General features: G+C 41.0%; 1 pseudogene; it reads right to left on the bottom strand.

Moving 5' to 3' along the window:
• Positions 1 to 2600: 2600 nt before the first annotated feature.
• Positions 2601 to 2701, bottom strand: LOC123378123 (annotated as a pseudogene).
• Positions 2702 to 26684: the final 23983 nt, after the last annotated feature.

Here is a 26684-nt window from a genome sequence, read left to right as displayed (position 1 = left end):
AGAGAAGGCAGAAGGTAGAGCCCAAAGGGTCGAAACATCACCTTTAAATGTGACGGATGCAGCAGAAATTGTCTCTCTTGAGTGGGTCTCTTCAGCCATGTTTGTAGCTGCCATAAAACCAACTGAGTAAATTCTTTACCTCTTGGGGACACATATCCATGGTCTCTTGAGAGTGATGGATGCCTACTAATTATGCTGTGCAAGCCTTGTATTTTGTCATCTGGGATAAAAAGACCCAAAAAAGACACTTAAATAATGGGTTTTGCTCAAATTATCTCATTGTGCAGGGACATAGAGCCAGCTAATCTGTGACATGGAACTAGAACTTGTTTTTCTTTCAGGCTATTTGCTTACATCATTGGGAAGGGGAAATGAGACTACAATATAAGTTTTAAACACAGTGTGAAGGATGTGGGTTGAAACTCTATAGTTGCATTGATTTGTTGCTGCAGTGGATGAAGTGCTGTGGTTTGTAATTTTGTAAGGTTGTGAAATATTTGTCTGGTGCTCTAGATGTTACTTTGAAACAATTTATATATTTTTTTCTTCCTACGTTTAGACCAGATTCTGCCCCCATTACTCACATCAAGCAGTGCCTTGCTTCCTGAGTAATACCATTGATTACAATGGTACTCAACAGGAGTAAGAATGGCACAGTGTAGCCCTTTGTATTTAGCACATATATAAGTGTACAATCCATCTTCCATCCATGGCTCGTTGTATTATAACAAGGAAAACTGTACCCAGTATTCTTAGATTCTGTATAAGGCTATGTCTACACTTATCACAGCATGTACAATACATACACGCTCTCCAGCAGGAGCATATATAGCAATATATACAGTGAGGCACTGCTTATGCCAGTAGAGTAATGAGACGACAGATCCTTAGGGTCCTGCAAAGTCCTCTGCATGCAGAGAAAGGCTCTGACGGGGGAGGCAGCAAAGCATTGGTAACTATTCTTAGAGTAGGGTCTTTCAAACTTTGACAATCTGCCCCTCTTTGCAGCAGTCAGTAAGAAAAATCTGTCTTTTTTTCCCCTCTTCTCAATTTCTGTCATATATCTCATTTTCTTTTAAAGATTAATATTCAGAGCATATTATATACATGAATTTACTGCAGTTATGCATCCATACTACTGAACTACTACACTATCCCTTATAATGGGTTAGATCCTGATCCTTAGACAGTGATCAACTTCTTTTGAATTACCAAAATCATAACTCACACTCTGTGTTTATTTTTGTTTTCACTGAGATCCGTGTTAGATTATCCTGATATATATAATCTATCACTATTACTATCTTTATTAGAAGCCATTCTGTAAACTCTACTAAGTAGGACAATTAAATCTGTACTGTAGATTCCAAAGTGTTTTTAACAATAAGTTGGAAAGATAGTTTGTGAATACAAGTGGCTAATAATTTGATTACACCAGAATAATTTAGGAGTATTTCTAGTAATGTGAATGATTTACTTTAGATTTATTTTCATAAAATCATAAGGTTAGAAGGGACCGCAAGAGTTATCTAGTCTAACCCCCTGCCAAGATTCAGGATTTGTTGTGTCTAAACTATCTAAACTGTCTAAACTATTCAAGACAGATAGCTATCCAGCCTCCTTTTGTAAACCTCCAGGAAAGGAGCTTCCATTATGCCCCTAGGCAGTCTGTTACATTGTGTGGGCTCTGATGGTGGCAACATACTTTCCTGTCCTATCTCTTTTCTCCACTTCCTATGTGGACACCCAACTGAAGTGAGAATTAGGGATGGCTGAACCTTGTGGAGTTTGAGATTTGGCAAACTGCTTGAAGTACTCTTTCAGGTTAGCAGAGTTCACAAAACTTGCTCTACTACAGAGGTGGGCAAACTACGGCCTGCGGGCCACATCCGGCCCGCTGGACCGGCCTGCCTGGCCCCTGAGCTCCCGGCTGGGGAGGCTAGCCCCTGGCCTTGCCCCCGCTGTCCCCTCCCCCACAGCCATGCTGCCGTGCGGGCAGCGCTCTGGGAGGCAGGGTTGCATGCTCCTGCCAAGCAGTGTGGCAGCGTGTCTGGCTCTGGCCGGGCGGCGCGGCTGCCAGACATGCTGCTCTGAGTGGCATGGTAAGGAGGCGGAGAGCGGGGGGTTGGATAAGGGGCAGGGAGTCCTGACAGGGGACAGGGAGCAGGGGGCGGTTGGATGGGGTGGAGGTTCTTGGGAGTGGATGGGGTGGGGAGTTGGATAAGCGTGGGAGTCCCAGGGGGGCCTTTCAGGGGCCGGGGGTGTGGATGGGATCAGGGGAAGGGGAACGGGGGGTTGGATAGGGGGTGGGGTCCTGGGGGCAGTTATGGGCGTGGGGTCCCGGGAGGGGGCGGTTAGGGGACAAGGAGCAGGGGTGGGTTGGATGGGTCAGGGATTCTGAGGGGGGTAATCATGTCAGGGGGCGGGAAGTGGGAGGGGTCAGATAGAGGGCAGGGGCCAGGCTGTTTGGGGAGGCACAGCCTTCCCTACCCAGCCCTCCACACAGTTTTGCAATCCCAATGTGGCCCTCGGGCCAAAAAGTTTGCCCACCCCTGGCCTAGTATATGAACCTTTTATTTCTGTAATTTAAATCCTTTAAAAAATAAAAGGAATGCTTTGCAAATATTCATGTCATGCTTGTGCAGAGGCCATGCTAATTGTATCTGCATTGTTCCAGCATCTTTATGGTGCCAATCGAGCAGGGTTATTTCCCAAGGGTGATTCAATTTAAAAAAGTTATTCTAACTGAAAGAGAGCCTGTGCAATGTCTGAAAGCAAGCTAGAATCCCTCCCTCCACTCCCACATAAAGATACGATATGACAAATGGGTACTCACTGTTGTAGATTGTTCATTTTGTAATTAGAATTTGTTCACTCCCAACCCCCAGACTTTCAGGGGGGTTCAACCTTACCCTTGTGTTTTCAGTCTGCCCACACTCTGCTCCAATTTCCACTTTGTTCTCACCCTCTCTTCTTCCCTTTTTGACAGCATCTCCAAAGTACAAAGTGAACCAAATATTGTTCAAGGTTAAACCAAACCCTTGAACTCACAATGTTTAAATAGGTTTGTAATTAGCCCACCCACCCCTACTGAGAAAAGGACAGCCTTGGAATTTGCCTGGATTTTCAGGGGGATTTAGTAGTCTGCTTACAGGCCTCTTAAATGCCCCTCAGCTCAGCTGAGCATAAGGCATTCCAAAGACACCACACACTGAGACCAGAGAGGATTTTGAATGAAGCTACCTCAGCCTACATACAAAAGCCTAAAGGAATAAAGAAAATTATTTTTTTAGAAAAATAATTTAAGAAAATAAAAGTGAGAGAGTTTTAAAGTTTTTTTTCATCTAAAATGGAAAATAGCATTTTAAAACTTTGTAAAAGTGATAGGGGCCTTTCAAAAATCAACTGGGCAAAACTTTGCTGGTTTGGTTCCAAATGGTATGATTTTCCTGTTAATATTTGAGTCGGCATACAAATAAATATGTGCATGTTAAAAGGTATGCCTGCCAGACACTGCATCTCACACTATCGGTCCACTAAAACACAGTGTTTGTGAACAAGGAATTTCACAAATTCCCTTTTCCCTGGTGACGGTTTGAAATGGGTCTCAGTGTTTGTTGAACTCAGGAAGAGACCTGCTCCCCAAACCTTCACCTTCCTAGATCCTCAGATGCAAGGTGTCTGTTAAGCATCAAGTTTTATTGCTGTGTTCGTATTATGAAAATATGAACATATGAATGACCATACTGGTTAAGAACAATGGTCCATCTCACCCAGTTTCTTGTCTTCTGACTGTGGCCAGTTCCAGATGCTTCAGAATGAATGAACAGAACAGGGCAACTATTGAATGATCCATCCTCAGACGTCCATTCCCAGCTTCTGGCAGTTGGAGGTTTCAAGACACCTGGAACATGGGGTTGTGTCCCTGACCACTCAGCTACTAGCCATTGATGGAACTATGCTCCATGAATTTACCTAATTCTTTTGAATCTACCTAAATCTGTGCTCATTTTGAATCAAGTTGTACTTTTGACCTTCACAATATCCCCTGGCAACAAGTTCCTGCCCTTAGTTGTCTCTCCTTTCTAAAATGAATAGTCCCAGTCTTTTTAATCTCTCCTTGCATGGTAGCTGCTCCATACCCTGAAACATTTTTGTTGCCCTTCTCTGTACCTTTTCCAATTCTAATATATATATTTTTGGGATGGGACTACCAGAACTACACGCAGTATTCAAGGTGTGGGTGCAACATGGATTTATATAGTGGCACTTACATATTTTCTGTCTTATTATCTATCCTTTTCTAATGGTTCCTAACATTCTGTTAGCATTTTTGACTGCTGCTGCACATTGAGTGGATGTTTTCAGAGAAATATCAACAGTGACTCCAAGATCTTGTTAATACCAGTAAAGAGTAATTAGCCCACTCCCATTCTTCCTGACTACAAGGGCAGACCTCCACTGTAGCTTTCCTGGCCAGGAAGAGAGTGCAAACCAAATTCTTTAACTGGGATCTAAGTGAGTAGCCCACTTTTCAGTGCTGCTAGTTGAAAATAGCAGTGTATGTGTGTTAGAATAAAGGGATAGAAGTAGAGCAAATCGTTGTTTTTGAGGCAACATGACATTGCTTTTTCTTCCAGTTTGGGCATGGTCCAAACTGCAAATGGGCTGTTCCTCTTTCACTTCCAGTCAATACCCAGTTAAAAGACCAAAGTCACAGAAATAAGAGATGGAGAATTTATACATCAAAGAAACTATATCAGAGTGTGACTTAGGTTTGGACTGTCCAAATCTGTGTTCTGATTAGATATGGGCTTGAGCTGTAAAATTTGGCTCCAGATCCAAACCCAAACTTTCCCAAAGTCCAATGGGGAGCGGGATCTGGGGTTCTGACTTGGGCCTATCTCTAGTTTTATTGTCCAGCCAGACCTTCTTGCCAACATAAGATCTCTCCATTTCGTTCCCACTGAATTCACAGCTCAGCCCTCATAAATGAAATGGAATGGATGTAAATGAATGAGAAATCATTACGTTTTGCTTCAACTACTAGCAGTGCTTCAATCCACCCTGTGCCTGAGTCATCTAAGATGGCTTTGCATCCAAAAAGAGTGTATTTAAGAGCTAATAACTCATCTGTTACAGTGGCCACTCAGTGTCTCCCTCAGCTTCTCCATTACTGGTCTGGTGACATCTGTAGTGCTGAAAGTGAATGCCTAATAGTATTAATATACAGATTTAATGCTCTATTGTGCCTGATATTGGGGTATATAGGAAAACATTAGGGGTTTTCACTTGGTTTTTGGCCTATGCCTTGTATGCATGAGGCTGAAGACATAGATCCAAAATCTGTGCTCATTTACATAGGTAAACCTCCAGAGTTCCTCTATTACCTGCAACTGAAGATATTCCATTGCAGTCCTTAGAGTTATATTGGATTTACACTCACAATCATATAACTGGGAGTATAGTTTGGCCCTTATTATTTAAATAAGGGTAGTAGCAGCAGCAGCAAATAGTTCATTGTGTCACACTGTGAATTCCCAAAATGTAGCCTGAACTATAAATCTGAAGAGTTTCTGGAAAATAAAATTGCTGTTTGAACATCAAGCACACACTGTCCCTTCCTCTTCCTTGACTGAATTAGCTTTTAAAAGGCCAAGAGCTGCTGCAGAGATAACAAGGACTAAAGAATTTACAGCAGGTGGTACCAACTGTGCAAGTATAACTCCAAGCCAAAATAATATGACACCCAGCTGTGTAGAAGCCTTGGGGATCTGAGAGTGACTAGTTTGGCGGAAGTGAGAGTAGAGGATCTGGTCGAGCCCCCGGCCTTCCAGAAGTGTGTTACTATTCTCTCTTACTCTGTGAGATAACCTGGAGGGAATACGATGTTACAATTAAAATAACCTCCTGGCTAGGCAGCAAGCAGATACAGTCAAGAATACTTGTGGACCAGTTAGACAATCTCCATCCCTATACACAGAGGAATTGCAGAACAAAGCTATGAAACATTGTGTCAAACAGTGGTGCTCCCAGTATAGTTTGAGAAGTAGAAGTTCATAAACATTATAAAATCATGCCATTCCATACAGGATGCTAAAAACAGTCATAAATCAGTATAAAATATGTTACAGGGAGCCAGTAAACTCCTCCTGAGTTTGAATCTGCCTCTGCCACTGATTAGCTATGTGGATTTGAGTAAGTCATAGTGTTATCATCCAGTGGACAGAAATAGCTGTGAGGAGGTTTCTGCTCTATACCTGGCTCTGCCACTGAATCACAATATAGTCTTGGATATATCACTTAACTGCTCTGTGCTTTGGTTTTCTCATCTGTAAAATGAGTCTGATGGTACTTTTACTGTATCCACCTCTACAAAGCACTTTCAGTTCTTAGGGGGAAAAGTGCTAAGTGTTAACAGTAAGAAGAAACAATGGTATTTTTATATTATAAAAACCTCTCTGTGTTTCAGTTTTTCCTCCTGTAAATTGGGGATTGTAATACTTATCCACGTAGGGCGTGCAAAGATAATTCTCACCTTTTGTGGAACCATAGAAAATTCACATTTTTAAACCCCAGGAAATAGCTGCTTTATGTGAAAAGTGTGAAATTCACACGCATTTTATGTGGATTTTACTGGCAATTGCTGTCAATTTTGTGAAAATTAACACACAGTACTGTGTTGGCCTAAGTTCCTTATATTTTCACAAGCATTTACCTTTCTGCATGATTAAAATATCGTTATTCTCACCATTTGACATTGGCTCCAATGGGATTACTTGAGAAGAAGGGCAGGTGAATCAGTGGGATAAAGGGAAATGGATAGACTCTTCCAGATACAGTAGCTGGTTGCATGACAGCCAAAGACTTTACTTTTCAAAATCTTGTCTTACAGCATTTTGGGGTGTTTCTCAGAGGACGGTTGTAGAAGTGGGTGCAAGACTATGATTCCAATCTAGTTTCCAAGGGCATCAGATATGGGAGCTTGATTCTGCTTTCATGCTGGTTCTATGCCCATGTAACTCTTTTGACTTCAGTGAAGTTGCTCCTAAGGTAAACGTGTACTTCTCTCTGATGGTTGCAAAATAATATTGCATATGCCTTAACTACTAAAGAGTTACACTTTATTGTCCTTTTACTATTCCTTATTCCAGGGGTATGCTTTTTCAGTATTGTAACTCTTTCCACAATTTTCAAAGTAGTCTTCTTTCTAGCAACTTTTCTTTTTTTTATTTTTGCATGGGGATGATATGTCTCTCCAGCAGTTCTTTCCTTCTCTGAGTGATCCAAAATGTGTACAGATATTGAAAGCATCTGCTTGAAGATATCCAGTAGAATGCTCACCCTCAGGAAAATCCTACATAAGCTGTGCCAGACAGCTGAGAAAGCAAAGCTCGTATGTGAGTTTGTTATTGCACAATGAGCTTACAACATTGTCAGTGATGATAAAACTGGGGGAAGACTTTGAGCAGTATGCCCCATGTTTGTTTAGTCTTTCAGAGCAGATGGTACAGTTGTGCTGAGGTTTGTGTGATCTTGTTATAACCAGAGGTGCACAGTGCAGCTTTCACTTGAAAGTCAATTCCAGTGGTCGAAACAGATACTATGTAGAATGACACCGTAATGAGCTCAGACACTCATAGAGTTGTTTGTCTGTCTGTCTATATAGCTATTTATGCTACATTCAGCCTAAGACCAGATATGTAGGGGAGAGAGCTAGTTTGGACTAAGTTGCCTTTATGTTCTTCTTATTCTGGGCCTGTCCTCACTACTTAACCCAACACGGTTCTGAATGAGGTGTATCTATATGGACAACTAACCCGTTCTGCAGATTATTTTCCCATCTCAAACAGCTCGTATCAATCTTTGCTAAATAAAAGCTGGTCACATTATTTGCTGCAATTAATTTTTCAGAGATTTTAGCCCAGAGGCGACATGTGGCGGGAGTCACGTGGAGTCACATGTCCCTTCAGGGTGGGAGTTTAGACTCAGAGCAGCTTAGCGGGATGTGCCTCGGAAAGGCACTGACACCTAGTGCTCCTGCCTAGCCCTGCTAGGAGGCACCCGGAGCAGAGAAGAGAAACCAGAATGGCAGCACCGCTCTGCCAGATGGGGTGCAGAGAAACCCACTGAGTCCCATCCCTTCCTCGCCTGGACCTGCAGTTACCTGCTTGACAGCCCGCTCCAGCCTGCACCATGCCTGTAGTGGGAAGGTGATGGAAGCAGTGGGGAAGGAGCTCTGAGAGGAGCCAGGGCAAGGTAGTGCTGGCTTGGAGCGGTGTGGGAGGTACAGGGTGAGTGGGAAAGGGCCATGAGGCAATGCGTGGGGCGGTCACATGTCCCCCAACCTTTAATTGTGCCTCCCACCATCAGGTTGTCTCTGTGTTCTGCTCACAAATTGTCTATGAACATATTACAATTTTCAAAGTTTGTTCTTTGTTCAAACTCGTTTGCTGAATGGTTTATGAATACATGTCAGTTAGTGGATTGTTCACATATTGTTCAAAGTGGTCCTTCAACTTTTGGACTTTGCTGTTCAAGCTGCATGATGAGTCATATGATGTTGTTACTGATTTTTGACTGCCTGGATGCTCCAATATTTATAAACAGCATCTACTTCTATGCAAAATGCATTTTATGCCTTGGTTCACAGATCTTGGCTCCAGGTTTAAATTAACTTTCTATGAGCCTCTCCTCCTGTGAACAAGGCTGGACTGAAATGTAATTCAGAATTCACAAAAATGTTCATAAATACTTCCCCCCGCTATTTGCCCAGCTCCAGCTACAATGTATTATGAGTGTACATCCTGGGTGTACCTCTGATAGCTTGACCATCCTTTTGACGTCTGTGGTGATAATCTTTGGGGGGAAACTGAATAATGACAATACTTTAGTACTTGCTCTTTCTCTTTTAAGTTAATTGCATGTTTAGTCTGGCTGGTCTATGTGTTAAATTCAAGGTGGGAGGGGGAAAACAGATGACCTTTTTCTGATACAGACCATGGATCTACAAGATAAACAGGAGTGAGTTATCTTGTCCACATGTGGTGCAGGATCACATCAAATCAGTATTACTGCTTCTGATATGGTCCGTTTCTAATTGTATGGTATAGTCCTCTAATTATTCACCATAGTCTGAAAATTGTACAGTTGCTTTTTGTTCAGTGCATGATTCCTGATTCGTTCCCTGACTACAGCCTTGAATATATCCCACATAGAGTTATATGGAAACTCCTGGCTCTCATTCAGCCTATTGAAATCTATCATTTTAGAAATGTTTCCACATGAAGTCAGACCTTTTAACAGAAGGGCATTATGAGCCAATATGAATCTTCCTACTGACTTCAGTGGGCACTGAATCAAGCCTTATACCTCCTTCTACAGTCACTGGTAATGATGGGTGATCCTCAGCAGGTTCAGGTATTCGTTAGGATAAGCACACTGCTCATCCGAACTATCAACATTTTTTTTGTGTGCTCCATGCTGTTGGATGGCCTGGAAATACCGCAGGAGCATCTTTCTCATGATATCTTGGCACATCAAGTTTGTTCCAGTTAGAAAGAGGATGTGTGGAAGTAGCATCAGTAAATATCTATATCATGGTAGCACTCAAAACCCTCAATCCTGACTGCGGACCCATTGTGCTGTGTGCTGGATAAACACATAGAAGAGACAATCCCTGCCCCAGAAGGATTACAACAGAAAAAATACAAACATAGGGCACATGATGGAAACATGACACATAAAACAAACCAGTGTGGCACAGCTTTGTTAATTACATGTGGTAGTGGTGGCATTTAATACAGGGAGAAGTAGGCAGTAAGGGAGTAGGAAAAGAAAGAAAAGGAAGAAGAACAATCATAGATTGTCACCTATCTAGCCATTATGTATCTGGATTTCAGAGGCATCATGACTGAAATGACTCGTAAGGAGGAATTTCAAGAAAGATAAGGTAGTGGCTGGACAGATTTTGTCAGGGAGTTTTCCCAATGCATAAGGGAGTGTGATGGGGTATGTAAACCCCAAACAGGACGCAGAGGGTTAACTGGATCTGGAGAGCTTTATTAGCCTCACCTAGTGCACCTAAGTGTGAGTGGTAGGCTGAGGGATGAAGCTAAGTAGAGAGTATAGGGGCAGTCAAAGGGAGAAGGCTCTGGGGAGAGGAGGTTTTGGATCCTCTCCTGTGAGAGGAGTGGCAAGAGACAGGGATAAGGGGATTCATAAAAGCGGAAGGAGAGGATTCTTTTTTTGGTGAGCCTGGGAAAGGACAAAACTTGAGGGGAGAGGCCTTGTGAGCCAACATCCTGAGAATAGGATGGTGAACTGAGAGGAACACGAAGAGAGACTGGAATTTCATGCCCTGCAGGGCTGAGGACTGGAGGTTGGTTTTTTGTTTTTGTTTGTTACTTCTCAGCAGAGACACTGGTGCTGAAAAGAGACCACAGGAGGAACAAAAGACATTTGGGTTGAGTATATAGAATTTGCCAGCTGTGGTGGACATTATTTGGAATTCTAAGGACCAGTTGAACCCAGGAAGGGGTGGGGCTAGAATGTGACCTGGCCAAGACACCATGATGCCATATCACTGAAGTCCTGAGGGAGAGCCAAGGCAGAGTCATGGAAATATCACGTCACATCACAAGGGGGTACACTGGGATGATAAGTCAGTTACAGGGAGAAAGTGTGAAGCTATTTAATGGAGAAGGCAATGATGGGTAATACAGGCTGGGAACATTGGAGGAGTGGTGGTGAGGTTGTTGTAATAAGTTACAAAATTAGCTAGATAGAATGGGGTTAATTGTGAAGGTCCTTAAAGATAAGGACAAGACACTTGTGTGGAACTGGTTTGCTTCTTCTCTTTCCAATCTGATCTATATTTCATAGAGGGATACCAGACTTGGCTGACTCATATAAATACAGGCACAATCTACAATAGTGATAATAATAGCTGCAGTTTCCCTTTTGTTCTGCCATGCTACCCTTCCAGGACCTAACTCCTATCTAAATCATGTGTTAATGAAGAATATTTTCTAAAGCTTTAACTTTATGGGCATATGTAATTGGCCAGATTTTATATACACATTGACCTGGAACATTCATAGTGGATTCTTTGAATGCCATGAGGGTTTTCCCATGTGGGTTATTCAGTTGGCTAGTGGAGGAACTTTTATTGAACTTCTAGGTTGATACTAATCTTGGCCTGACTTCTCAGGTGATGATTATGTTGGAAGTATGGTCCATTAAAGATGGAAGTAACCTAGGAAGCTATGCCTACAAAAGCAACTGGACCGATACATCTGGCAAGGAAAGGGTAAAAATGGGGAGGAAGCACTGAATAGAGGTGTGCTTTCTGAGGTTTTGGTCCTCTATCATTCCCTGGGCAAATTCACTTGTTAGGATTAGGATCTATTATTTCTGAGGAGGGATGAATTACACTAAATTAATAATATTGGATCACTTCAAATGTCTGAACATTTTTTTAAAAATTGTATCATGCCTAAAATTACAAAATTTAGGAAAAGGTTGAGGATATGCAACAGGATATTTAGTTTTCACACGAACAGGATCATATGAAAACTGATTTAAATACTTTAAAGACATTAGCTACCACTATAGCTCAAGAAAATGTTGTCTTACACCATGAGTTAGAAACGTAATCAAACAAATGAAGAGCTGTTACTCCTCATAACCCAGGAAGGAGGATTAGGCAGTATGATTGCTGTTGTTTCTTTGCAAAATCTTTTGGAAGAGACAGTAGCAGCATTTGAATCTTCACTATGTGTTGAGAAATTATGTAGCCTTCCAGATGTAATGTAAGCTTTTGTACAAGATTATGGCCCTATGGGAAAGTAGATCTGCTGGACGCTTCTGAATATGTTTCACTCAGTTGTTGTGAAAGACAAAATTGCATCATATGTTAAAAAGGAAAAATAATTTGAGTTGAAAGGAAATGACTACTAATGTTCTCTAGTACTGCTAGAAAGATTTAAAGTAGAGGGGCAAGACTCAAGCTTTTCATGTGTTTACAAATATTAGTGCTGAAATGTTAGTCTTAACATTTAATTTAATGTATTTTACCCTCAAAATTAACTCTTAAATGTTTGTACTGATTATGACAAAACAAAACATTTCTCTTTGAGTCTGAGCCAAGAGTTACTAAGGCATTATACACCAAAGCTGGTTTGGAATCTAAAAATTACCCATTCCTAGAGTACAGAATTATAGATAGTGAGAAATGTGAATTGTCTTCTGTCCAGTTGCTATAATCTTCATTAGTGTGCAAAGCTTTATTCTGAGGTTAAAAGGTTTGGCACGTGATACTCTGCTCTTGACTGTCTGCCCTGGATGTGATTGAATAGCATGTTAATGTCACTCCATATAATCAAAGATGAGTGCTACTGTTGTCAGGTATGACCTGTCAGATATTTTAAAAAGAAGAATCCATCTACATTAGCGACTCAAAATATATGTGGAAATGAAGTTCAGATGTATTTGTTCAGCTGCTCAGATGCCTTGGTGAAGAGCGTGGTAGAAATGCACAGATAGATAAAGCCTGCCAGTTGGTGGTCAGACACTAGAGCAAACAACCAAATATCAAGATTCCTCTGCTGCTGACCATGCAGTATGGTCACCCCACATATGACCATAGCTGAGACTCAGACTAAGAGGCTCTGAGGTTTGGTTTGTGGAGAGTCAGGAACTTCTGAATTATATTGCCACTACTGCTATTGAATTTCTGTGTGGTCATGGGAAGTAGCTTCACTTCGGAGTCTGTTTACTCTTCTATAGAATGGAGATAAAAATTATCTACTTAACAGTGATGTTACAAGAGGTAGTTATTTAGGCTCTGATTCAGCAAGGTGCTCAAGCATATGCCTGACATTAAGTACATGAACAGACTTATGCTTAAAGTTAAACTCACGCTTAATTACCTTATTGAATATGGGACTTAAGGCTTTTCTAGACAAATAGCACACAGCAAGCTGAGTTGTAAATCTACAGCACACCAGCATGCTGCACATCATAGACCTGTCTACACTACGGGGACTGTAGTGGAATAGCTATGGCACTGTAGCCATGCCAGCATAACCCCGTAACATAGACAAATCCTACAGGGACTGAAGGGGTTTTTCCTTTGTTGTAGAAACTCCACCTCTTAGAACCACAGTAGTTTAGGTCAACAAAAGCCTTCTTCCATTGACCTATCTGTGTTTACACTGGGGGCTAGATTGGCCTGCCTAACTGTCCGGGCAGACCATGCTACCACACATTAAAAGTTCCCTAGTGCTTTGAAATGGGAGTAGTCATTATGTACTAGGGAATTGTTAGTGTGCAGCCTCAAGGTCCACTTGGACATGTTAGAGCACTGTAGATTTATATCCTAGCTTGCTGTGTGCTACCAGTTTGTCTAGAAAAACCCTTAGTGCTTGTACAGTGCTTTCAAACTGGAAAGTGTTCCATAAGTATTATTACTGAAGTCAACAAACAGTGTAGTAGCTCTGCCAGACGAGCCAAATGGAATCTCTTTCTAGTTGATCTGAGTTCAACTTGGCTCCGCTAGAAGTTGCTTTTTCCATCTATATTGACAATCCATTCTCCATGCCCAGTTGCTGCTTTGATTTGATCTTTTCCATTCAATAATTTGGTTATCAAAATAGGCAGCCCAGTTTTTCATAGAGTCAGTTATTACCCCATTTACCTCCTAGACTCCCCCAGTGAGAATTCAACCTCAGAGACCTATTGCCTAGTTTGCTGTGAAGATTCCTGGGCAGAGAGATGCGTTTTTAAAATAAGAGCAACACTATATTGTTTTATAAAAATGTCAGGAATTTGTTATATTTTATTAGGTGATTTTCCCTTTTGCATTCTAGGATTCCATATTCATAGAGGAAGTGAATGATTTCTGACCAGTTTCCTCTGACCATTTGACACATTCTTTTTAGAATTTAGCTTTTCTAAGCACAGTATACCTACTGCAAGACAAAAAAAAGCCCATCATACAGTATAATACTTAGGTAGCTGAGAACAAAAAAAGGCATAAAGGGCATTAATATTTGACCAGCTGTGAAAGGGCATTTTGAGTGCACATGACCAGTCAGTCCATAGTAGCCAAGAGCCTGCACAAAGTAATGAATGAAATAAAAAGCTCTTACTGTCTATGGCTATCCAGCAGAGCTCCCAGTGCAAAAGAAAGGGCTTAATTCTGATCTCACACCAGTTTGCATTAACATTAATGAGATTACTCCTGATTTATTCTGGTGTGAGATGCCCAGAATGTCCATGATGACAGTTGCTATGGTTGCTCCTTAAGGAATAATGAGAGCTCTTCCATATAAGGATTTTCATTCTGAAAGACTGTAGCAATCCATTATATACATGGGCCCACAGGGTCTCAGTGTATCCTTGCAGGATACAGATGAATTAGCTAACATTCTATATATATGTTTAGGCTGAGATTTGCAGAGCTGCCCAAAGGACTTGGACACCCAATTCCCATTAAAGTTAAGTGGAAATTGAGCAGCTTTGAAAGTAGTTGCTCTTAATAAATCGACTCATGTTTGAATATTGTCCTGAAGATATTCAGTCAGAAACAAATTTACCCTGGACTGGATGGTTAGGGGACTGTTAATGGGGTATGGCTCTAGGTCTCTGGATGTGTGAGGGTACCAGCCTTTAGCAGGTCCATATTTGGTCAAATATTGAGCCTCATCTCATCAAAGTATTCAGGTAATAACCACTTTGGCTGAAATCCTGCTCATACGCCTTCTTCCCAAAGCCTTAGAGAAGGAATTATCAGGTTATGGGTATCTCTCCTCACACACTCTCTCCTGTCCTCAGGAAGAGGGGCCACACAGCCTGGAGGAAACTTCTCAATTTCCACTTTTCCAGCCTTCAGGAAGCAAGAGCCAAGCTGTCTGAGTAATTTTACCTCCTGAAGCATCAGGAGTCTGGCTTGCCAAGATCTTACTCCCTTTGCATCCAGGGAAGGGAGCTAGACCATTTGAATAGTCAATCTCTTCCAACTGGAACTAGGAGAGCAGTAACAGAAGTATCATTTTCTCGCCCTCCCTCTCCAAGATTTGGAGAAGTGAGGTGAGACGGAGAAGGGGGATGGTATAGATGAGCCACTGCTGGGCTTACAGGTGTGAGCTAGCTGAATGAGGGGTGGATCTAAGCTTCTTTGCCTCTTCCTGTCAGATGGACACCAGCTGGAGCACCAATCAGCCTGTCATTCTTCCTGGTGGTCTCTGGCATCATGCTTTCCTGAATCTCATTTCCTGTCCCTGAATCATGACTTATCTAAATAGCTCTGAATATTAGTGATTTTTGGTATTTCTCTGAACCCAGCTGTCACCAATTTAAGATTATTTGGGTAATTTATTATTCACTCGGCCCACCTGGAGTCATATGTTTAAATCCAACCCAAATCAGCTGTAACTGTAAGGGGTTGTCTCTGAAGGCTGTTCAGTGGAATGAGCCATTGGTCAGTATCGGGATGTTGGTGGACAGGTGGCCAAATTACCAAAATCATCATAAAAAGGGAACTTAACGCGGCTGAAAATTCACTGCCAACAAGGAAGCATATTGAGCAGGGAGAAGACATGTCAGGATGGGAAGAGGTGGAGCCAGAGTACAATATGTTAAGGTGATCATGGTCCATGGAACTGCTCCAGAAAGTGTAAGCTTCAGCAGTCCTGTGGCCACTCTGACCTACACTAAGAGCTGGCTATTGGATTGGGGCAAATGGAAAGATGGCTAAGTGCCCAAAATGTTCAAGGCACTTTCCAAACACAGGAAGGTTAGCCCCTGCCCCCAAAAGCATAGCCTGGTTTTTCTCAGCAGGCCATAACTGATGCTGTGCTGTCTTTCAAGAGATAGTTTTGTTTCGGTGGCTGTACCCTAATTACATTTGAAAATATGCAACTCATTTACGGAGGGGAGGAATAAAATTGTATTTTTTTAAAATATTGACTTTGGTTTACAGTGTTATTTTATCTTTTTTTAAAAGACATTGTTCTGACACTTTCTCATAAATACTAATATAATTTGTTTTTAAAAATAAATTAACAAAAGTAAGACACTTGAGCTCACAGAGCTACACAAATTCTTGCTCAAAATAGGCAATATGCATTAAATGCATATATTATTACATGTATATGGAATCCACTATCTTGGTAGACAGCTATGTCCTAGATGGCTTGCAGGCATCCTGATTTGTAAGATCTCACATCTAATTAGGATTATCCATGGACTGGAGCTCTGCTTGGCACCACAGATACCCAGCTGGCATAAATTAGACCAGCCCTGAGGCTGCTCTAATTCACATTGGGGCTGGCACCAGTAGAGATTAACCCATGGAATCAGGGAGTCATAATCAGATTTGTGATGACTTCCTTGACCCTGCGCAGAGTGGATCTCAGACGCAGGAGAGAATCAAGCCCATCTTTGTAGCTGGAATATCCATTTTGACTAACATTCGCAAAAGCATCCACTAACTTTGGCTCTTCCATTTTTGGGTACCCAGCCTGAGACACAAAATAAAGGCACCTCAAATTAGGTGGCTTTTAAAATTTTTTTTGCCATAGGTTCTTCATGTTAGATGCCCCAACACTGAGGAAATCCAAAGTAGCGGAAACTTTTCAAAAGTTTGTCCTTTATGTTTTAGGTAGGAAAGGACCATATTACTATTCACCATATAGAAAATTTGTATTACTCCAAGCTGAAAGCCCATGCTGTGGAACAGGTGTGGCATTTGGGCCAAGTAATCTACCATCTGTGCAGTCTCCCTCATATAACCAATGTAACCGTTACATGCAAATTAGCTGTAGAGTAAGGGTGGTGATTGGTTGAGTTACTGATGATCTCACACTGTTCTAGGACTCTTGGCCTTAGATACATGCCTTACTGTAGCTGTAAATGGTGTAGGTATAATTCATAAAGTCAAAATGGCTGAGAACTTAAAATTTGGACAGTAGTAGACAGAGAATCCCATTGATGGTTGAACCTGGTGGTATTCTAAACAAAAAGAGCTCTCAGTCTTTTTTGTATTTCTTTTCATTGCTTCACTCTGACTCAGATATTCTAGACTTCAGAGTGACAATCCTGGAATCTTATTATGTAGATGGAATTTAAAAGGGGTAGCTCCATGTTATAGGGATTCAGAGTTGATTGCAATAATACATTGCAATTCAGCAATGTATTATTACACATTTAAATGTATCAAAATATTCACTGCATCATAGCAAACATGTTCAAAGCAAAGAAAAGACAACGTGCCTTTATATTATCAGACAATTTTTAAATATTATCTTTGCTATATATAGATTTGCTTGTTCCTTTACTAAAATAATACAGTTGTTTTTTCCCTAGTGTGGTTTAAAAAAATTCCTGTATGTAGAATTTTTCTTTCAACACTTCCAGTTTCCATATAAATTATGACGTAGAAAAATATTCATCTGGACGTTTGGTGTTCGCTGTAACACTGTATCATTGTGCTGCTCAGAAGATGTTTGTAATGACCTTGAGACTAGGAGATTTTAGATATGTAGTTTAAGGGACTGCAATCTGAAAATATGATAGGACTATAATAAAGACACTTTTTTCCATTCATCCCAGCTAGCTTGAAACATACAGTCCAACAGACACCAATAAACATAGGTATAGAAGGACTAAGAAAAAGAATGTATCAGATTTAAATTAACGAGGAAGAAGGGAACCTGGTGACAGACATAGAATGGATTTTGATGCCAAGGCGGGGATGTAGCACTCACATTTTTAATATTAGATTTGAATTTACAAAACATGCTGATTGAAAATATAGTTCTCCACAAACCTGGTTTATTTAAGGTATAATTTCCCATCAGCCCATCTCCTTTTTTCCCCCTAGAAAATGCAATAACTAAACCACTGATGAATTGAATCATCACCTCTTCAAATGGCCAGATATGCCGAATCATTTAAATGAAACAAAGCTTTTATCTGAATGTAAACAAAATAACAGAAACTTATTCATACATTTCTTTTTTGCATAGCATATCAAATTCAATTGATCTGCTAACTAAGGAATGTTAATTCAGTTTGCTATTTCTTCCCACTATCCATCTTTTTCTCATCAAATACAATTAAAATGAAATATTAAACAAATTGCTATGCACAGTAATGGAATAGGATGAACTAAACTATAATTTAAGCACATGTAAATGGACTGAGTGAGCAGATCAATTTCAATGATTAAAGTTATCACAAAAGAAAGAAGAGTAGCCATCTCATAACCTAAGCAGGTAGTGGAGAGGATATAAAAAGAACAATTCTTGTGATCAACATTAAGTTTGCATTACTGCACTATTTGCTAAATTTAGAAAGGGAGCTCACATTCCAATATAAAAAGGGCACCTTGATTAAACAAGAAATCATCCAGGGAGATTATGTAACTGACTTTCCATGAATAGATATTTAGTTAAGAGAAAATTAATGACTTTGTTTCACAGGAAATATATTTTTCTGTTACACTGAAGTTTAAAGGCAGAAAAAGTGGAATCCATCAAAATAAACTCAAAGGAATACAGCTGGAATACTTACATCATATATTAAGTGCTTGCAACTAACCATAATAACCTTTACTAAATGGTTCCAAAAAGTTGCCAACAGGCTTTCTGGTCTCTGAACTTAAACATTCATAGTTTATTAAGTAGACTTATGGAGAACTAGGTTGGTACGGTGTTCTAGTGTGTTAGGAAAGAAAATGCATTGAACCCTGCCTCCCAAAGGCCCCTCACCACTATCACTAGGAAAGGTTAAACAAGCACAATATTTGTACTGTTTTTTTTTTAATTCTTGGAAGACTATATAAATGTTCTCATTAAATATTTACTATTGCCAAATTTAGTCATCCGGATTATCTCATGGCTGTTTTAATAGCATTACCAATAAGGCTTTATGCAATATTTAGCTTCAAAAAGGTTTATTACAGGCTGTTACCATAAATCTCATTGAGCATAATTCTTATTTATACTACAGCTTCTTTACACCGTTCTGGCAGTGTAAAGGGGGTGTAACCTTTACATTGCAGAGAGCAATAAAGAGGCCTTAAGGGTACACTGCAAAAAAGGTGTTTAACCCTAGTGTTTTAACCTGAGTTAGCTAAGCTGTGTTTTAACTCATGTTTGCTAGCAGTGTAAATATGGCCTGGTAAACCCTTTAGTTCAAGCCCATAAGGGCAGCCTGGGGTGAACTCGAGCTGCTCACCCAAGTTAAAAGCTGAGTTGCCAAGTCTTCCCTATTATTTTAACCCAAGTTAGCTAAGCTGAGTAAAGAATCTTTTTTTTTTTCCTGCCAATGAGAGCTGCGGGAAATGGCAGCCATCACTTCTCAAGCCTCTAATTTTCACTTCTCTCTTTGGTTGCCCAGATAATTCCCAAGTAGCTGCTGCTTGCATTAATTGCTAGAATTCATCTTCTCCTTCCTCCCACAACAGTGGCTCCATGCTATAGCTGTTCTTCCTGGCCCCTACTGTGACCCTGAATCAGAAAAGCACCCCTAAAGCCATTACTTAATTCCCGTTTAATTCTATGGCACTTAAGCACATGGTCAGAGTTAAGCACATGCTTAAATGATTTCCTGAATCAGAGCCTATATTTGCTGTGGGCCCCTGCTGCCACCTCCTCAGCCAAATAGGCAAAGCGCTGGAAAGCCCAGTGCGGATTTGTTTCTCCTTCCTTTTCTACTCTCATGGGCATGGGCTGAGGAAGCCCAGAAATATTTTTTTTCTTTCCCTCCATACCTCCTTTTCTGAACAATGTGTGGGGAAGCCCAGCAGTGACTCATTTCTCTCACTGTCCCCTTTCTGGGCAGCAGATGGGGAAGCACAGCAGTAGTGGCCTTTCCCCTCTCATCTGTCTTCCCGATACCTCTCATAGGTATGGGCTGCGGAAATCCAGGCCTTGCTTAATATAAACATTATACAATAAGAATTTTGATCATCATCAGGAAACGTAGGTTTTTTGTATGTCTCCTCTACCTTCCCAAATCTTGCCCTAATAATCTTTAGCCAGATCATTTTACGTTTATGCTGTTCCCTGAAGAATTATTGTTTGATTTCTTCTCTGGGTATTTTGCCTAGCTCTGTTTTTTTTTTTGGTTTCTTTGCATTTAAACACTCTTCCTGTGCCAACGTTGGCACACAGAGCAGAAACCAGCCTCTTCTGTTCCTCTCTGTCATTTGCTGCTGCTTCCATTTGCTCTCTGGTGTTGAGATTGACTATTCTTTCTCTGATGCTGTCTGGGTGACTCATGAACGTGGGTGCCAAACTCAGAGCAGACTGTCAGGAAATAGGGCACAACCCCCAAATTGGTTGTATGTTCTATAATTAGATTTCATCAACCAAGGAACAAATGTCAACTGCACAAGCTCTACCACAGCCTTACCATGGAGTCACAGACAATCCCCTTGGGCACTCTGGTCTATCTTACCAGCCTAGGCAAGTCCGCCTCTTTGATAGATAGTCTCTTATACCAAAAATCACAACAATAGTCAGGTTACTCCTAATCCCAAAGGACCAGTCTCTTACCCAGGTCAACTGTACTCAGATCTCAAACCAAAGACAATGCTTGCAGCCAATCCTGTAAGAAATTAACTAACATTTATTAACCAGGAAAAAGAAATGAGAGTTATTTACAAGGTTAAAGCTGGGAACACACACACCCAAATGAGTTACAGTCTTAGGTTCTAAAAGATAGAAACTTCTATAATAAGCAAACTCTATATGTTCTTTGTTGTCTTTTGTTTAGGCTTAGTGATTCTTGTCCCTTTAGAGTCCAAGCAGCAAAAAGAACCAAGTATCAGAGGGGTAGCCGTGTTAGTCTGGATCTGTAAAAGCAGCAAAGAGTCCTGTGGCACCTTATAGACTAACAGACGTTTTGCAGCATGAGCTTTCGTGGGTGAATACCCACTTTGTCGGATGCTGCAAAACGTCTGTTAGTCCAAAAAGAACCAAGTTTCTTCTTGTTGGGTTTCTATCCCCTTCACCCCAGAGCCCATGCTGATGGGATGAGTTCATGCACAGGTCTCCTTTCCCTGGAGCAGGGAGGTGAACACTTAAAGCCTTTGTTCTTTTAATGGGTCATGTTGGCTCATTTGGTTTTAAAGGCCTCCTTGTTGGTCAGAACCTAGCATCTTCTGTAAGAAGCCAGCATTTGCACTAAGGAAGGCTTCTTTCCTGTTTGATGAGTTACGCATTTACATGCTCTATAACATGGGGTACAGATAAGTGAGACTAATACAGCATCCTACAAGCTATTCATAAGGTCTAAACACCAAACACATTCTTACAACTCTAATATCTATCTTAACAATACTGCCATACAGATAAGCCAGAATGGTTTCCATGCTGATTTGTTCAGTGAGGCAGGGGCACTTGGCATGAGCTGGCAGAATCACACTGTCCTGCCTCCAAGGTTCTTCTTAAGGTTTCTCTTGGGCTCCCTCGTTTCCTCACCCTCAGGTGGTTTCCATTTGACAGCTGCATGTGGAAGTCTGTGTGTTGGCCTCCAGAGTACATACCCTAGATATGTCCAGCACTTTTTTCTGATGGAAATGAGTGCTGGTTGGTGATTTCTCACATCTTGTCATTGGTGATGAAGACTTTCCAACCAAAGCCCAGAATCATTCCTAGGCATTTATTTTCGAAGGCCTCTAGTTTTCTGCCCACCATGTTAGTAGCTGTCACAGTCACATGTTAGCATCGAGATTACAGTTAAATTGAAAATTCTCAGTTTCGTTCTGGTACTGTATATCTTTGATTTCCAAACGTTGTTGAGTTTAGTAAGTGCTGTGGATGCCTTTCCTATTCTTGAAGTCACTTCCTTCTTGAGGTCTCCATTGGCTAATATGGTGCTTCCCAGATGAACTGTTCTACTTTCATGATATTTTTGCCTTCTAATGAGATGTTACTGCTTGACATCTGAGTTTCAAGGGTTTCACATAAGCTAGGAACCTGTTAGTCAGTGAATCATATATAGCAGACTCCAAACCAGATTCCTAAAGTTGGTAGTCATACAGAGGAATATAGTGATGAGGATAAAGATGAGTTCTACAATTGCTTCCAAAATGTGATTGACAGAATACTTAAACATGATTTACTTCTTGTGATGGTCGACTTTAATGCTGAAGTACAATATGCAACCAAAGAACTGAAAGAACAGTGGGGAAGCACACAATGGGAACCATCAACCAAAATGGCAAGGGATTCATTGAATTGTTTGGTGTCCAGCTTAGTTCTTGCAAGTACCCTGTGCCGTCATAAAGATTCACACAAAGAAACATGGGATTCACTAGATGGCAAAACAAAAAATAAGATTGACACATATGTGTTAATTTGAGATTCAGGTCATCTATCCACATCACAAGGGAATGTTGAACAGCAGATGTTAGCAGTAACCACAATCTTTGCAATTGCAAACTGAAATTCAATTTGAAAAAGATCAACTTTAAGCAGAAAGCAGGAAAGAATATCAACAGTACTGTGAAAACAAAAGAGTACTGTGAAAAATTCCAGTCTGAACGAAGGAATCATTTTGAGCTCTATTGTAACCTTCATTTATTGGTATTAATTTCAAAATTGTACTTGCCTTTTACTTGACTTCTGGTTTTCAAATAGTATGTCTTGTCCATTGCCCTTTGTTTCTTCTCAACACCCTTTGTCAATTCAGCTTGTGTTTTAGTTGTAGTTTTTACTATCTCTCTCTTGTGAATTAATGCCCCTTTTAGCTCTTTACACACCATCTTAGTTCATCCTGCTGCTTCACTTTTGTGTTGAAGGACAATATTTCCATCATATTATGTGCTGTTCAACAGAGATCTCCAAATTTAATTTCTAACTGCTTCTGTTTCTCTAGTTTTCTACTATTCTACATTGCAGGGATATAAAATGATATTTTAATTGCATCTGGAAAAACCTGTATGGAAGATTGCAGCCGTAATATAAATATGGCTTACAAATGTAATTGAACCCTTCCTTTCTTAAGTGTGATTTATACATTGTATAAATGCTTTCATGAAAACTTGCATTAAATGCCTTGCTGTGAAATCATGATTATACTGGGACTAATCAGTTTAACTAAATGGAATCATTTAAAAATACCATATTAAAGGAAACTGTTGGTGTATGTCTTTTTGAAATAGCACAATATCTCCCTTTTTCATGAAAGCCAAATAGGATTCAGGATGAAAGTGAGCGGAAATGCATGCCTCTGGAAACACAGCTGTTTTTCTTTTCCTTGAAATTCTTCTCTTTAATAACCTTTATGGGAATTCTTTTCCCCTTCTGTTCATGTGAAGGTCTGCAGGGCCAGAAACATAGGACACACCAGGACCACATTTTCAAATGTGGGTGCTAAGCACTAGGCACCCAAATACCTAAATAAGTGGACGGCTGTTTAGAGGTGCTGAGCACCTTGCCTTGAGATCCGTGGGTGCTGTAATTTCCCAACACCTCCAATAGTGCCACGTTTTTCCAAGATATTCTCCCCTGGAGTATTCTGTACTCTTCTATGGTATAGAAAAGCAATCCAAGAAGGTCTGAAAACCTGCAGTGGCTTAACTCTTAAATGGGGTGAAAGTCCCTCTGAACATATAACTCCAGTACTTTATGAGCTGTGGTGGCTTCCTGTTTGTTTCTGGATGCAATTCAAGTACTGATAAACCTTTTTAAGTCTAGGATTCAGGTATCTGAAAGATAGGGAAGAAGCAATCTCTGTCCCCACAGTTGAGATCTGCTGGAAAATTCTTGCTGTTTCCTGAAATGGAATTATCCAGGAGAAGGTAGCAAGACATTATCAGTTTAAGACTCTTGGGTGGGATTTTCAAGAGCTGTAGTCACTTATAGCAGCTGAGTTTCAGTGGGCCTGCATAGATTACATTGACAGTTTATAAAGCCGCAAGGGACCATTGTGATCATCTAATCTGATCTGATCTGCTGTATAGAACTTCCTTGGTCACTTAAGTGCTTTTGAAAAGTCCACTCCTTTTCTATAAATTTTGCTCCTTTTGATGATCTATCAGAATATGAGTTCAGCAATATTCAGAATGTGGTATGATCAGGTTCTTAAATTAATCAACCAACCATCACCATTGCTAGGGGTTTGTGTTTAATTTCATTTAGTTAACTGTTTGTGTAGTTTCTTTCAATGTATTCAACAATTTTGTTTTAATTTCAAGTGAGATGCCCAGCTAGTATGGAATGGGAGGGATAGCTCAGTGGTTTGAGCATTGGCCTGCTAAACCCAGGGTTGTGAGTTCAATCCTTGAGGAGGCCACTTAGGGATCTGGGGCAAAAATTGGTCCTGCTAGTGAAGGCAGGGGGCTGGACTCGATGACCTTTCAAGGTCCCTTCCAGTTCTAGGAAATTGGTATATCTCCAATTATTACCTTTATAATGGATGTTGCATCACAACATCAATAAATGAATTGGCTTAAACATTCTTTGAAATTCTCCAAGGACATTTCTAGAAATGAAATGGGTGCTTTGAAAGAGGGGATGCTGTCACAGCAATAGGAACATCTGTGAAAAGGCATTGTCCCATAGTAGAGTCAGATTCATTTAGCAAGACAGTAGGATGACTGAGAAGCAGTTTGGAGGACAGGATTAGAATTCAAAATGACCTTGAGAAGTTGGAGAATTGGTCTGAAATCAACAAAAGTGAAATTCAATAAAGACAAGTCCAAAGTACTACACTTAGGAAAGAAAAATTAAATCCCCAACTACAAAATGGGGAGTAACTGGCTCAGGAGTAGTGCTGCTGAAAACAATTTGGGTGTTATAGTGGATCACAACTGAATGAGTTGACAATGCAGTGCAGCTGCAAAACAGGCTAATATTATTCTGAGATGTATTGATAGAATTTCTGTATGCAATATACTCTGATTGAAGATAATTGTCCAGCTCTACTCAGCACTGACAAGGCATCAGCAGCAGAACTGTGTCCAGTTCTGGGTGCCACACTTTAAGAAAGATGTGGACAAAGTGGAGAGGGTCCAGAGGAGAGCAACAAAAATGATAAAAAGTTGAGAAAAGCTCACCTCTGAGGAAAGGTGAAAATATCTGGGCATGTTTATTCTTGAGAAAAGAAGACTGAGGGGGAACTTGATAACAGATTTCCAATATGTTGAGGGCTGTCAGAAAGAGGATGTTGATCAATTGTTCTCCATGTCCACTGAAGGTAGGACAAGAAATAATGAGTTTAATAAGCAGCAAGGAAGACTTAGGTTAGATATTAGAGGTTGTAGAATCCCCATCATTGGAGATTATGAAGGAGAGATTAGACAAACATCTTTCAGGGATAGTCTAGGTATACTTGTCGTGCCTCAGCGCGGTGGGCTGGCCAGGATGACCCCCTTCCAGCACTGCATTTCAATTATTCTATTTTAGGAATTTACTTCATGCTCCAGTAAGAACTGTCAAAATCCTTGGTATCACAAGAGTCTTCCCTTACAATGAGAGATAAAGTAGAAATACTCCCTTACCTGCAAAGGAAAAGGCAAATTATGTATGAGGCCATCAGTAATGTGGAAATAGAATGTAGACTCAACTGCTAGCAACAGGCTACATTTTTCCAGCACACACAGACTTCTCAGTATTGTTTTACTAAAAATTTACTAAATCATTCATCTGATTTACAGAGGTGCTGAGCCCCTGCAACTCCCATCAGAGTGCTCTGTAGATCTAAAAATCAGACAAAATTCTCAAATCAACCAGTTTTTTCCAGTTCAGAGTCTTGGATTCCCCCACCCAGGGGCGGCTCCAGGCATCAGCATGCCGAGCACGTGCTTGGGGTGGCAAGCCACGGGGGGCGCTCTGCCGGTCGCTGTGAGGGCGGCAGGCAGGCTGCCTTCGGCGGCATGCCTGCGGAGGGTCCGCTGGTCCCGCGGCTTCGGCGGACCTCCCGCAGGCAAGCCGCCGAATCCACGGGACCGGGGACCTCCCGCAGGCAAGCCGCGGAAGGCAGCCTGCCTGCTGTGCTTGGGGCGGCAAAATACCTAGAGCCGCCCCTGCCCCCCCACCCAATATTCTCCAGGGTTTTTTTACAAGACTAATATGTCCCATAACTGTCACATTTTTGTTCTATGGTTTAGATCTACCTAAACCTTTTTATTAATGCACTTTACTCCCATTCTCCCACTTCTATGCGCCTTTTTATCTTCCCAAGTTTATCCTTGGGGATGGGAAGAGTAAAAGAAAGACTCACATGTGACAGATGCTAGACACATCAATTAATGCGTTTCTGGAAGGTTCTCAGATGTTACAGTGATGAAGGCTGTATAAGCCCTGAATAGAATGGAACAGCGTATGTTTGGAGCAGGACCCATTTTCCAGTGCACCAAATGTTCTTACTGTCCTTCACATTTCTCCTTCAAATGTCTTCTGCATTTTATTTTCTCTTATGGGCAGAGTGGTCCTGTGGGAAGAGTACAGAGATCTGGATTTATTCTCAGCACTGCCTCAGCCTTCATGAGTGAGCCTGGGCTAATCACTTAGGTCCACAAAAATACTTAGGTGCCTAACTGCCTTCTTAGGCGCCTAAGTCCAACATCTAGGCAACACTGAGATCTCCAAACCCCTCACTCAGTGGATGCTTTGCTCTGTAGGTGCCTAGATTTCTTCCACAACAGCCTCCGTCTAGTGACCACT

The sequence above is a fragment of the Mauremys mutica genome, chromosome 9 (genome assembly GCF_020497125.1).
Source record: "Mauremys mutica isolate MM-2020 ecotype Southern chromosome 9, ASM2049712v1, whole genome shotgun sequence".
Classification (NCBI taxonomy): Eukaryota; Metazoa; Chordata; order Testudines; family Geoemydidae; genus Mauremys; species Mauremys mutica.
The sequence above is the reverse complement of the archived record's forward strand: the minus strand, read 5'-3'. Positions and strand labels throughout refer to the sequence as shown.